Source organism: Sminthopsis crassicaudata, chromosome 4, assembly GCF_048593235.1.
Source record: "Sminthopsis crassicaudata isolate SCR6 chromosome 4, ASM4859323v1, whole genome shotgun sequence".
NCBI classification, from domain to species: domain Eukaryota; kingdom Metazoa; phylum Chordata; class Mammalia; order Dasyuromorphia; family Dasyuridae; genus Sminthopsis; species Sminthopsis crassicaudata.
This window is the reverse complement of record NC_133620.1, coordinates 256,346,475-256,357,914: the sequence shown is the minus strand read 5'-3', so window position 1 is coordinate 256,357,914 and position 11,440 is coordinate 256,346,475.

Here is an 11,440-nt window from a genome sequence, read left to right as displayed (position 1 = left end):
GCTAGATGGTGTAGGACAAATTAAAACCAAAACAATGATATTCACTGGCACCTAGCTCACTCAACATCCCTCTCCTTCCTCCAATGCTAGTGGTAAATATGTTGAACTAACCATTCTGGAGATATGATTGACACATGTCAAAACCTACCCTTATAAACTGGTCCACTTTCCCTCTTTCTAGTGCTGTGGTAACATTGACTCCATGTTGTGGATGTTTGCTTGGGCCTTTAGAGTCTGCTTGGTCATACCATTCAGGAGCAAAAGACTAACAAAGGCAGAAACTTGCAAGCACCAGTGCTGCATAGTTCTGACCTACCAGTTTTGATGAAACTAGGTTCTAAACTGCCTGTTTCAGGCCAGAGATCTGAAGAACAGAGGAACTGGGGCAAGTCATTAGAACAGGATGCTAGGCATATAGATGGTAGGAGTTGGGCTGTAATGGCATGGGAGGCTTGAGCAGCAATCCAAGCCTAATGGAAAGAGAATAGTATCCAGGAAGGGCCAGTTCTGACCTACCAAAAAGTCACTTAAGTCAAGAGTCCAGCAAAGCATGAATTTCCCAGTTTGGAGGAGACTTAGAGACTTTGAGTTGCAGCCTGCAAAGAAACCATAATCAGAGAAAGGTTTCAGAAAATGAATGATAAGGAAAATGAGAGGAGTTGGGGGTGGGAGAAGACTGGTAGTTTTAAAGATTTCAGGGAGAATAAAACTCACAGATTTTGAATGTGAACAGATAAGTTTACAAGGAAAGGAGTTCTGATAGGAGGAAATATGGTCTTCAGATCTAGTAAATGAGCTTAATTATCTGAATAACTAGTGCAAAATAGAGGAAAATGATCTAACACTTGATGAGGCAGAGAACTTTGTGGAATTTAAGGAGAACATGAAACAAAAACATTCTGTTCCTGAGTGGTTTAGAGAGTAATAAAAATTATGAGAACAGAAGTTGTGTACTGCCTAGCAAAGATAATGAATTCAATAGAAAAACTTGAATCTACAATGGCAAGCCTCACCAAAGGAACAATATAGGTATCAATGGCTTTAAAATGCAAATACACAGAAGTGAAGGACAACCTAGAAGAAGAAAAGCAAATATAACAATAATAATAATAACTAAAAAAAAACTTGCTCACTATTCAAATAAAGCACACTGATCTTGAAGACAGGATGAACAAAGACAAACGAGAGATCTCCTGGAAAAATATGACAGGGAAAACAAAAATAAAACAAAACATCATGGAGGGAGAATGCAAGCCTATTCTGTTTCTACTAGAAATATGAGTGAATGCAATAATATATTCAGAAGAATAATGAAGCTCTGAATGTTTTCCAGGGTGAACTATCCTGAAAATCAGAGCTTAACTATGTAAGACAAAAGATGGGTGTTCAATAATAAAGAAATATTTGAAGCACTTTTAGAAAGAAAATAGTAACTGAAGAGATTATTTGCCTCTTAAACACTTCAAACAGCAGAAATTCAGGATGAATGAATGTATAAATGATATTAATAGCAACAGAGTGAAACAGAGAAACTAGTAAGAGATTTCCTCCTAAATGTACATTGAGACAGACCAATTTCAATTAAATTCAATAAACAATTATTAAATACCTAAAATGTGCCAAACAATGTGCACTGGTAAAAACAAATAAAAAAGAAAAAGAAAAAGAAAAAGAACCTTACAATCTAATGAGGAAAAATAATAAACATACAAAAAGACTGAGAAAGGGGAGTCTCTAGGAGGTACATGTTTTAGAGGCATAAGATTCTGTGGAGTCCAAATGAAACAAAATTGCTGGTGGAAAGCAGAGAATTACTTCATAAATTCATATTCCAAAACCTGTATAAAGGAAAATTTTAGGAAGAATCTTTGAATCAGAGAGAAGAGACTGAAGAAGGTAGAGGGAGTTTAAATATTAAAGTTTGTCTTAGCAACATTATGATGAGATTTAAACTGATCAAGTTATCCTTGCAAGGCAATCTGTTCCTATTCCATGAGTTGAAACCAATCAGAACTACAAATGAAAATTAGAGTGAGACAGAGGAAAAGCAAAACAAAACAAAATAATAATAATAAGAAGAAATGGATGTAGAATATTGTGGACAGAACTTGGCAATAAATATCCTGCTACAAGTGAATCAAAATTTGGTATTTTTTAAAAACTATATTACAAAATGAAAATATATAAAGGAGACAAGCAGGAGTATAGACATGAATGAATTATGTGCAAACTTCAAAAAAAGAGTTACTAATGCTTGAAAAGTGACCTCTGTGGTCTTAGAAAAAGAAGAACCTACATTGGTTGAGCAAGAGAATCTTAAACTAAATGAAACATAGGAGTTTTGGTTCTTGAAAAATCAATTTGTCCTGGTACACAGAAAGGAGGGAGAAGGGACATTAGTGCTTGGAGCATGGACCATCAAAGAAATTTCTATGAAGATGTGGGGGAGAAAGATCAACAAGAGAAAGTATAGAGAAGTGGTGGGCTGCATAATCAGAGACAGAATGGGGAAGTTGACCTATCATAGAGCAGTAGTCTCTCTGACATGCTTACTAATAGTCATTGTTCTGGAAGTGACGCATAATGGAAAAAGCAAATCCATGAAGAAAGCCCTGCAATGTAGCAGTGGAATATTCCTAACAGGAATATCCTAAAATGAATCCTTTGAAGGCCTTGTATGAAGAATACAGAGAAAATGGAGAGAAAAAATAATTGTAGGATTCATGGATCAGAGGATGAAAGTCTCGAGTAAACAGAAAGAAGATTGATAATGATATTGAGTGAAATATTTTTTGGAAAGGGGTGAAAAGAATAGAAATTTTAAAACTAAGGACTGACTTGAGAGGAGAAGATAAGAGGGAATATCAAATGAGAATGGGAATATGAGAAGAATCAGAGAGAACTGGGACATCTTAAACAAGATTAAAATCAATGAAGAAATATAATACTGTGTTTACAACAGAAAGAATTTAAAATAGCAAAGCTTCTGCAGAAACAACATAAGTACACATAAGATAAAAAGAGAAGGGTTCAAACTGGGAAAATGCATTAAATTTCTCTAATAAAGTTTTGGTATTCAAACTATAGACAATAAATATGTAAAACTAATAGCCATTTTCCAAAAAATGAATGGTCAAAGGACATGAACAAACACTTCTCAAAGAACTGCAAAGTATTCAGAACCACATATAATATGCTCCAAATTACTAATAATAAACTCAAGTTTCATTTTATACTTTGTAAATTGTCAAGAATGAAAAAAATGACTAATGTTATAGGGAATTTTGGAAAGATAGACACGCTAATACATTGTTGGTGGAGCTGTGAAATGGTATGATCATTTTGGAAAACAACTTAAAATTATGGAAATAAATTGACTAAAATGTCCATACATTTAAAATGAATTATATGAATTCAACCAGAGACTACATTTCTGAGCTTATACTTCAAGGAAGTCATCAATAAGAAAAAAGCCTATTTCAAAAAATTTATAGTAGCTTGTCTGGTGGTAGCTGAGAATTGGAGAGGAAATGTAAATACCATCAATTAAGGAATGACTAAAGAAATCATGATACATGAATGTAATGGAATAATATTGTGTTGTAAGAAATAATGTGTTATGAATTCATAGAAGCCTGAAAAATACTGTCTGAACTGATGCAGAGTGAAGTAAGCAGAGTTAAGAAAACAACAGACTTATAACACTACAATAATTGTAAATGGAAGACAAAATGGCATACCAAAAGATCATAAGTAAAGGTAACAAAATTATAAATATCAAAGTAGGACTTAAGAAGTGTGAAAAGACATCTCTAATTTACCATTTGTGGAGGTGGGAGGTACATATATATTGCACTTGGAATATATTTCAGGATTTTTTCAGTGCATTGATCTGTTGTGCTAATTTGGTTTTATTCTCTCTAAAATACAATATATAGATTGGATATATATATATTGGCTCTCTGGGAAGGGGTGGGGGAAAGATACATGGGATACCAGGATGATGTAAAAAATAGAAAATATCAATAAAAACTTTAAAAAGTCCAAATTAAATAAATGTTTGTTTATTTATTTGTTCATTTTAAATATGGAAATACCCATAGTACTTGACTTGGGAATTAGTAAAAAGCTCAGAGGCTAAATAGAATTCAGTTTAATAAAACTCAGAGGGCATCTAGTCCATCACATACCTGAAATGTTAATCTCCTCCAAGTAATATCAAGCAAAATCTCCATCTAGACACTACTCGGAAACCTTCAATGATGGAAAATTTAATAACACCTCTTTAAAAGAGGCAACTCTTTTAAAACTAAGTTTCAGAGGAATTACTCATTGGTATTGATAGCAAGAGTTTCTTTCTCACTTGGAAACTATCAGTGTCAGTGAAATCATAGATATATTCCTGATGGGGGTTGAGGTCCCTTTAAGATTCCTTTCTGATTTCCAACTCCCCATGGCTGAAGAAGCTAAGATCTTTTGATTCACAAATCCTGGTCAAAAAGCACCCTTTTTGAATTCCAATGATATCTGGGCTTTTCTAGCCCCCACTATCTGCTCAGGTTTCCCCAACCCCCACAAACAGCTTCTTCCTTATCTAAAGACCCATTGAATTCTATTCAAATTCTAACCCTGACTGAAACTCAGGCTGGAGGCCAGCTTGGGACTCCACCCAAGGGTCCCTTTGGATTGCCCAAAGCCCCCTATTATAAAAAGAGCCAGACCGGAGTCCACTCTTTGAGAGGTCCCAAACATGGCATCCTTACTCTGGTTATGTCAAGGATTTCTGCCCACCGGAGTCACCCTGGCTCTGGTGTTTTCCTACCTTTTAATCTTACTTCAAAACCCTACAATAAACCTTTTTTTTTTAATCAATCTAGATTTTGAGGCCTGTAAATTCCTTTACAAGGGACTCTGCCCTGTCACTAGATCCTTGCGCCAAACCAAAAGAGGTTTCCCCCTTTCCTAACTCTCATCATTCCCTAGTCATATCCAGTATCTATTAATGCTTAAAGACCTCAGATAAGAGAGAACTATTTCTTTTGAAGCAGTCCATTCTATCTTGGGATAGTTCTAATTGTTAAAGAATTCTTCTCTCCTATAACCTAATCTAACTCAAATTTGCCAATTTGTAATTTCTACTCATTGGTCTTACTTTGGTCTCAGGCCAAGAAGAACAAGCATTGTATGTTTCCTGCATTATAAACCTTGGACAGAGCTAACATAGATCCCTTTGTTTCTAAGAAAAAATATTCATCTGGAAAAATTCCATGTATATTAATATCAATAAGAAAATTCTAAAAAAAGGCATCCCTTAGAGTAGTCAATTAATCTAAATTACTAGAATAAATAAATGTGTGGTTGTTCAGCTCTAGAATTTAGTGACAAATATTCATTTATTAAGAAACTTCCAATTAACATTATTGCATAACTTTTGTGATATCTGAAATAATATTTTATTTACATAATCCCTTAATTGCAGGAAATGAGTCTTCATTTAAAAAGTACCATTTTAGAAGTGTCCCTGACATTCAAAATGAATATTTTTTTTTCTCCCATGGCTAATTACAATGTTTGAAGGAAACCTAAATATGTCATTATAACATTCAGTTTTCAAAGAGGTCTTGAACCTTTTGGTCAAATAATGTAATTTTTCCAGACCTTTTATCTTAATAACAATTTAGTAAAAACTAAATCTGACAGCAAAATGAATCACAGGTAAAGGGGGAAATGACTAGGAAGATGCTTTGGGAAAAGCGTTTAATTCTCCAGTAATACAAATCCATTCTCTGTCTTTTTAAACGACAACAACTTTTTAACTTCAGTTTTTGATTCCGAAAAAAAATTGTTAAGTCATTTGTTTGACTAATTTGAAGTTAAGATGATAGCAGGTGACACCAGGGAGACATTGGGCTGACAGTTGACTCAAAATATGAATAAACAAAACCTGAAACAAGGTAAAGATGATCATTAAGGATATGTTATTAACCTTTTTTCCTTTATAGTTCATTAATATTAATATGTATATTGAAATCCATGGTGTTATGGTTTAGGTTTAAGACAGACTAGATTCAAGTACCATTTCTAATAATGACAATGTGATCTAGGAAAAGTCACAACTTCTTAGTCCCCCAGGAAACTCTCTAAAATTATAATTTTTGAGAACAGGTGATTATCTGATTTAGAATAAAAGATTTCCTCACCAGAAACTTCTTAACTTCTTATTTAGATAAGTTAGGTAAGGGCCAAAAAAAAAAAATTTATATATATATATATATATATATATATATATATATATATATATATATATTTCAGTTGTCAGAGATAGCCTGAGATCATGACCAGAGATCCTGTCTTGAACTTAAGAAAACTTAAGTTTAAGTATTGCTGCTGATGTACACAATACTAGCCAAACTATCCCATGCAAATCACTTGATTTCTCATTCCCTCCTTTTATCCCCCTTATATTATTGAGGGATTGCCTATCTACAATAGAACAAGGACTTTCCAAGTTGGAACTTCTCCACATGGATGAAATTCAAACTTTTATTTAATCCTCTAGTTTCACACTAGACTTTTCCCTCCACCCCTAAGATTGTTGGAGACATGAGAATTTAAGAGATAAACTATTCAGGATTTGTAATGAATATTCCAAAACATGGTGCTATTTTCAGAGACCATGCATGTTTGCACACTCATACATGGGATTATGGTGAAAATTATGTTATGATTACATTTGGAATGGAAAATGCAGTTCAGCTATAAAATCTTGATTTTTATTAAAGGAATTTTGTAAGTTTCTGCTTTATTAGGTTAGCAACTGGTATTACCAGAGCAGTAAAGCCTGTAGTCGATAAAATACCCTGAATATCATTGCCCTTGTATTCTCCAGTTCATCTAAAAGCACATTTATCTGCCAACAAAAACTTGTCTTATATAAAACAAATTAGATTCAATACCTAAGAAGTGAAACCGGCTTTGGTTCTGCAGTGTACTGATGGGGGTGATAATATACTTTCAAGGTGATAAAATTATCATTTCAAGAACTGTTTGTGGTAAGGAGATTACAGTGAAAAACTTGGAAAATAGCACTATCTTGACCAATTAAATGAAAAAGATTCCAATTTATTGAGGGCAATACAAAAAGGGATTTTTTTCTTCTTTGTTATTCAAAGCTACTTCAATTTTTTTTGGACAGAATTTTTCAGTTTGTGGAACATTTTATATTTTCAAAATGCTTTACATTTTCTGTTACTAGTAAATTCTTTCATATCAAAAGGAAAGGATTGAAGCAAGACAAGAAATAAGAAAACCCCTACTCTGTGCCAGGCATTATGCCAAATACTTTACAGGTGATACCTTATTTTATTATCAAAACAAGCTTGGGATGCAGGTTCCTATTATTATTATTTTATAGATGTTTTAGATATTTTATAGATGAAGAAAATCAAGAAGGATATAATCTGCTTGTTATAAAGTAGCTAAGACCAAATTTGAAATTAAGGTCTTCTTGCCTCTAGGCCCAGCGCTTTATCTATTGTGATACCTATGCTTTTCTGGCAAAAAGGACAAGAAGACAGTTTAGTACAAAGTAATATAAGCTTTAATTGGAACCTAATTGGAGAAGGGAAAGTACTAGGTATGAGACTGAGGAGTAGAGGAAAAAGCTAAATCCACTTAGATAATGAAGTAGATAAGTCCATTTCTAGCATTGTCATTCCAAGTTTTTACTAATTTGATTCCATTATACCTCATCAACTTTATTTCTGACTCAGTATCCACTTAAAAAATATAAAAAAATTTTAAAAATAACCTTCTTCAATCAAGCCAGACTTTAAAAAATTTATCTCCCTCTGAACTGACTACCTACTATTGCTTTAGTATTGACTACTATTCTTTATTGTCCTTTGGTTCTTTCATAAATGAGTATGTCATTAGCTTTAAGCTTTGTAAAATTTCCTATGCCATGAAAGACTTGTTCTCAACCTCTAAGTCTTACCTATTCTGATGCCTCATTGTAGTAGAGAGGATACTCCCAAATTAATGTAATCACATGTTCCTTTTACTTTTCTAGACAGTACATCCCTAATTAACTTGGTCTTTATTTCTATTGTATTGTGACATCAGTGGTTTTTTGGGGAACGTATTTGGTAAAATTATCTGGGAAGCACCATGGTATAAAGGAAAGATCATTGATTTTGGAGTAAGTTTCCAAAAATATGAACTTTGGCATGATAATACCATAGCTGAGACTTGGTTTTCAACTTCCTTGAGACCTTGATGCAACTTCTCATTTGCACAATGTAAAAAAATAGAATAAAATAAAAAAATCTTCTAAATTAATGTGTATCAGACTATATGATTTTTAAGATTATTTGGTACTAAAATTTCAGGTCTTAATATATGACTTCATGATACCATGACAGAATGAGTGCCTGTAAGTGAAAGAAAGCAATCTTATTAATGACATTGGGATTTAATATTTTTTCTGAACTTGAGAATTGAATGGCATATTATGATGTAATTATATTATTTATTATTATTATTTATTCTATCTAGTAAAATGTAAATTTCTCAATAATAGGGACCATTTGGTTTATGCATTTAGATTCCCAAAGCTCTGTACATGATAAACTTTTAACAGATACCTCTTGAAATGAATAGGAAAACTGAAAAAATTCTTGATATATGATTATTTTTAAAACCTTCATATATTTTATGAGAAATACACATGAATATCAAAATCAAATTCATATTATAATAAAATTATTCCCACATCTATGAGAATAGAATCATCCAACATGTTAGGTTCTTTTCTTTTGGTAGTTTTGGAGCAGACAAGCAACTCCTATATCTGCATTTATATTTTCAAAGATGTTTGATGGACATGGTAATGATTTAATTTGGAAATTTCCAGTGATGCTATTTGTGAGCAGTCAAGGAGATCTTAATACAGCTGTGAGAGAATACTAATGAATAATAGAAATCAATGTACTTCAGAGTCACTGCTATTGAAAAATCACTTTAAAATTGTAGTTTGTGCTATTATTTGCCATACCATAAGGATTAAAAAGCATTTAAATGTAGTGAATCCTTCACCGTCTTCTGCCTACACACATCAAATGTTTAAAACCTGTATCTGTACTAGTTATGATTTCTGTGCACGACTTGTTATTGCCATGCATTACCCAAGCATTGGTCTATTCTAGAATCTACTGAATGACATTTGTGGGTAATTTAGAACCAGAAATGAAATATATGGCCTTCAAGAACCCCATCATCATATTTAAACAACCAAAGACAAAATGGATGAAAAATACTATTAGGATGAAAAATAAGATAGCAATTAGCTTGATTTTCCATGCAGATACAATTATCCTTACTTGGAAGCATTCTCTAATCTAGTATCTTTGGATCTCTTCCCTTATTTCTATTCTATTGTTTGGAAATTATTATATTTATTCTACCATGATAGACTCTAGACTTATATTTGTGCTATCTAAAAGTCCTATCCATCTAGATATCAAATTTGCTCTTTAATCCCAATATGAATTTATCATTTTTCTTCTTATATTTGCTCTTCTTTCTGACTTCTGTATGTAAGATTTCTATATGTAGTACCACTATTCTTCTGTTCACTCATGTTCTTAACATCATGGTCCTCTAAACTTTCCTCTGCTCACTTCTCATATCCAATCAATTCTCAAATCTTCTTGATTTTATCTCTTCAATATCTCTTGCACTACTCTTTTCTGTTTTAATTATTGCACTCTTGTACAGATCCTCATCATTACATTTTTGGGCTACTGCAATCCCTTATAATTTTCTTTTATATTTCAAATGTTCTAGAGGGTTTTGTTTGAATCTTTTACTTCTATCCTATTTTATATGGTATCATGTGCTTCCATGAGGCACTCCAAACTCTTAAAAATGTAAATTTCATGAGAAAAAGATCTTTTAGTTTTTTTGTTGTATCTGTAGAATATCCCAATGGCTGAAACACTGTAGCCACTTGATATACTTGCTGTTTGTCAATAAACTTATGTATAATCTATAGTCTATTTCTCTTTACCTTACCACATTCTCCTTCCACTAGGCCCCAAATAATGACTTAAACAGTCATGTTAAATAAATGAGCATTTATTTTTATTTGCATGATATTTCTCGTGTATACCACTATGGCATAATTTTATTTAAGTTCCAAATCTACTGGTCTATTCCTTTCTTCATGGTTGGGCTCCAAGATGTTTTGTTCTTTACTTGTTTAACTGTAATCTTCTTGAAGAAAAAGAAATGCCATAATATATCTATTTTGAAACTTCAGGAAATAGTATTATTTTCATATAGTAGATAGTTATAACTGTTAAATTCATTTTGATGTTTATACAATGAAGCCACTCTTTTGGTCAGCAATGTAGTATAATTAGAAGGAGAATATAGGTTCAAATCCAACCATTTAGCACATGTGCTCTCAGACAAGGCACTCAGTCTCCCTTGGTCTCAGTTTTCTTATCAATGAACTACATAGCTTCTCAGATGCTTTCCAGGTCTAAATTTATGATATTTTTAAAATATACATTCCAAAATGAGATAACTTCTGATGTTCCTTCTGGTATTAGATCTATCATTCTATATATAGCAATATTATTGTGTCAAGAGACAATATGATAAATGATTTAGTATTTTATAGGATCATGGTTCTAAGAGGTAAACATTGTTATGTCTGGCATGTCATTTTTTACTTCAAGTGTCTTGCCACTAGTACAACCTTCTTGTAGAGCAATTGTTTGCCATTAAGACTAAGGAAAGGTTTTTATTTTTATTCTGAAATATTATCCTAGCTTTGAATTATAGAATTGGGGGTAAAAGGAAGTAGACAAGTTTGCCTTATATTTGGTTTTTAAGAAGCATTGGAAATAGAAATTCCAAAACATCATTTTATTCTCTTTTCTAAAATATATTTCTGTCATAGAATTATGTTATTAAAATGAGAGAGACTAGACTAGAAAGACTGGAATTAGAGAATGGATTTTGAGTCAGAGTGAGATAATATAAGTACTTCCAAATTTTATAAAAAAACATAATATGACTGCAAGTAATTACAAAAAAAATATTATAGAACAGATTTGTAATAGAAAATATTACTTCCCAGGTAACTCATATTTTCAAGAGAAAAGAAAAGGATAAAAAAAATCCTTTCTTATTTTATTGGAAAGTTTGAATAAAAAAAATTTTTGCTAGTCATTCTTCCCCCTTCACCTTCATCCCCAAATGGATTTTTTATGGTAATATTTAGATTGCCATTCATACTTTATTATTTTAAGTTTAACTAATTCAGAATTTTTGATACTTAAGATAAGTTTAGGACTCAAATTGATTTTCATGTTGTAGAGAAAAAAAGATTTACTAAATAAATAGTTTGTACCAAATCTACAAGGGAGAT